The 3,949-nt window shown below is 33.6% G+C and overlaps 1 protein-coding gene across 1 annotated transcript in view; it reads right to left on the bottom strand.

The window, feature by feature from the left end:
• Positions 1–3,244, bottom strand: part of LOC117116675 — a 15,367-nt gene extending 12,123 nt beyond the window's left edge. Inside the window, exon 1 of the mRNA XM_033260760.1 lies at positions 3,203–3,244. The gene's annotated coding sequence lies outside the window, so the exon portion shown is untranslated. The remainder of the gene's footprint in view (positions 1–3,202) is intronic.
• Positions 3,245–3,949: the final 705 nt, after the last annotated feature.

The raw sequence follows: 3,949 nt of genomic DNA, 5'->3' as shown, positions 1-3,949 counted from the left end.
AGATGTGATTCTCAATCCGGCTTCAGACCCAAACACTCTACTCTAACAGCTCTAACAACCACTTATGATAAGTGGCTTCAAAGTACTAACAACAAGAAACTTACTGGCACTCTTTTTATTGACCTAAAGAAAGCCGTCGACACTCTTAACTATGATATTCACATTGCTAAACTTCCCTACTTTGGTTTTTCACCTTCAACAGTATCATGGTTTAAGTCTCTGATCGTTCCCAGCAAGTTCTTTTGGTCGTACACTGTCTTCAACTAAATCATGTTCTACAGGTGTCCCTCAATGTTCTACTTTAGGCCCTCTTCTCTTCTCTATCTACATTAATGACCTTCCTTCTGCACTTAGCACAATCCATCCTAACATACATGTTGACATGTATGCTGATGACACCATCGTTTACTACAGTAACACCTCTACACGACTAATAGAACATCAACTAAATTCCGCACTTCAACGTCTGTCTATCTGGCTGAAATCTAACAAATTAACTCTTAATGTTCAAAAAACTAAATCTAGGCCTATGCTTATTGGTACTTCTAACAAGCTAAAAGCTCATAATAACAAAATAAACCTTCATTTAGACAACATTCCAATCCAATCCGTAACCTCCCACAAACACCTTGGTGTTATCATTGATAACACTTTAACTTGGAATTCTCACATTACTGCACTCTGTAAAAAACTGAATTCTATAGTCTACTTACTTGCTCGTACCGCAAAATTTACCAACACTTCCTCACTTCACCTCCTTTACAACTCTCTTTTTCTCTCTCGATTAGATTACTGCTGCTCCGTCTGGGGCTCTAAACTGCAAAAAATTTTACTAAATCTTCCTCCTACTACTCATTTAACTCACTCTCACTTCAAAATTATTAATACTCTTCCTCTTCAATACAGATATCAATATCAACTTGACTGTCTTACCTTTAAGGCTCTCCACAATCTTATTCCTCAAACTGTTTCTAAACGTCTCACTAAAATTACTACAAATGGCCGCATGACCACTCGCCAAATTACTAAAGGGGACCTTCTTATCCCCAGATACCACTTACAACTATTTAAACTTTCTTTCATGTATAATGCTCCATATTTCTATAACTCTCTCCCTCTATATATCCGAAATGCTGCATCCTACTCCTCATTCAAAGCATATCTCAAAAACTTTCTCACTCTTTCCTTAAACTAACTCCCCTACTATTCCGATCTCCTTTTGTCTCATCTTATTATTATTATTATTATTATTCTTGAGCATTGCCATTTGCTTGGTGCTCTTTTGTTTTTTTATTCTTTTATTAGATTTTTATTTTCATATTATTATTTTTAAAAGATACTTCTTTTGGATTCTATTTTGATAACATTTAGGTTCGTACATTAATTATTTTCGGTAGAATGTACATTTGATTAAATTTTTGATTATCTTGGTTTCTGTAACAAATTTATTTTAATCACATTTTACTTTTATTGCTATTTTATATTTTCTAAATATGCCTTTTATAATTTTTTCTCTTTTTTAATTCTTTTAGTTATGTGTATTCATTTTTAATTATTGGAATATACATTATATTAAATCTTCAATTACCTTGTTTCTTTAATTTAATACATAATATATATTATATATTTAATTTATATTTAACTTTGATATTTATTGTTTTTTTTTTAAATTACGTTTTAAATTTTTTTCTGTTTATTTGGTTTATTTTAATTCTATTTTAAAATAATATATAATTATTTACTTTGTTTTTGTAATTTTTCTCTATTGTTTTTGCTTTGTATGTATTTGAGGGTCCCAAATGATCAGCCCCGGCTGGATTGACCACCCTCACAAAATATTGTTGAAATAAATAAAATAAAAATAATAAACCATGCAATGAGTCTTATGCTGGTCGAAATCCAGTTTGCAGAAAACCCGGTTTGCCGAGTTTATGGCCACTGTGCCGAAACCCAGTTTGCCGAATGCAGTTTACCGAAAACATGAAATCCCAGTTTGCCGAAACCCGGTTTGCCGAACCCAGTTCTGTCGTTACCGTACAAAAGCACAGCACACACTAAATTTAATAACGGCAATTATGTAGGCGAAACCGAATGTAAACTAAGACTTAAGACAACCACAAAAACTATTAGTTTAAGACCATCAAAAGGGCTGTTGCCAACCACTTTAATTCACCCAGTCATCAGTGATTTAGTCCTTTTAATTCTACTAGGCTAGAAAATGTGCTGAGATCCGTTGGCTCCTCTGCCTTAAATCAAATGTTAATGGTTTAAACAAAGATTTCAGTTTTGTGAGCGAATATTCTTTTATATACCAAGGTCTTATACACATCTAGATGTGTATAAGAGACAGAGGTTTGGGTGTGTAGTGAGACTATCACGAGTGACAGAAAAACAACGGTTGACGTATTTCTGGAACATAAATATATTTTATTTGAGCACAAATATTTAGGTCGTCCTTGCAACCTTCTTCAGTGTGTACTGAACATGCAATGGATCTTGCATAGTACTTAGGTACATATATTAGCATTAAAAAAGGTAGCCTGGTTCACGTCGAAGTTAAGCCGCCTATCTAAATCTTGAAATATAATACGATTTTCCCAAGTCAGATAAACAGCCAGCCAGCTTCGTGGCCGTCTACGTCACACGGTGGAAAGGCTTGTTTAGGAAAACGTCTACTGTATTTTACAAACACTTAGTACCAAGGAGTATTCGTAAAAAACTGACACATTCGTAAAATATTGTAGATCAACTGTCAGTTTCCACTACCAAGCCTTGCTATCCTCTGCCATCGATATATAGGCGACCAGGTAGTCCGAACCAACCGACAGTGCAGCAGCGTGGTCTACCGCAATAGTAGTAGACTAGGCTCAACTACATTTACCTTCGATAACTACTTATTAACAAATTTACGGTAAAAATATATAAATACTGTTTGCTTAACTATTTGACAATCGTTAAAATATTTTGAAACTAGAGGGCACTCCGAGAGTGCATACCTCTGCCAACATCATAATTCTCCTCAGTATAAATTTCCCCGCATATTGTCGCCTTAAAAAATAATGAAAAAAATAGCAAGTAGATTTCCTGGGATTTGAACCTCATTGCTCGCATCGCTCGCAACTTGATTACTTTAATTCTCGTGACTACGGCCCTGATTTAATGTATTACAATAAAATTAATAAAGGCAATTCATGAAACTTACTGAAATTAAACGTACATCTATTGATGGTTTGACTTTAGGGTGTTAACCTACTGGTGTCTGCTGTTGTACCGTGGAATGAAGTAGTGTGTTCGTGACGTGGCGTTAGAATATTGTAAATCGGTTAATTAGCATGAAATTAATTATGTACCCCGAAAGAACAAATGTTTTAGAATAAGATTTTTTTCTCTCTTTCTTCCACTTTATTCAAAACATATACAGTAACAAAAGGAAAGTATACAAAGCATATAAAGCAAATAAATTCAAGTCCAAGTTTCCAAAAAGGAATTAAGCTTATAATTAATACTGGCTATGTATTTTATAGTTTGAAAATAATGAGCAATTTCGATTTTTGCCACTTTGGCTTCCAGTGGCTTCATTTGCATTTTTCTTTTGTATAGATGATTACGGCATAAGAGCAAAACAAGGTTTAGTGCGTGCAATTTGGGATTTCTCACCCCGAAAATGCACATTTCTTTATCAATAATTAATTGCAATTAATTTTTTCTTTTATCCATTGTGCTATTTTGGTCCAAAACTCTATTGATACATGGCAAAAGTAAAAAAGATGTTCTATGGTTTCCTGTTCACTATTAAAAAGTACAGATATCACTGTCCAAAATACCAATTTTGTAAAGAAAAGAATTTACATCGATAAATTTATGAATTACTCGGTATTGCAACCATCTAAATTTGGTATCTTGTGTGCATTTACAAGGTATATTTAAAATCAAAGTCCAATCCTTTTGG

This window comes from Anneissia japonica, unplaced genomic scaffold (genome assembly GCF_011630105.1).
Source record: "Anneissia japonica isolate Jap-2015-1 unplaced genomic scaffold, ASM1163010v1 scaffold287768_len205223_cov117, whole genome shotgun sequence".
Classification (NCBI taxonomy): Eukaryota; Metazoa; Echinodermata; class Crinoidea; order Comatulida; family Comatulidae; genus Anneissia; species Anneissia japonica.
This window is presented reverse-complemented; position numbering and strand designations above follow the sequence as displayed.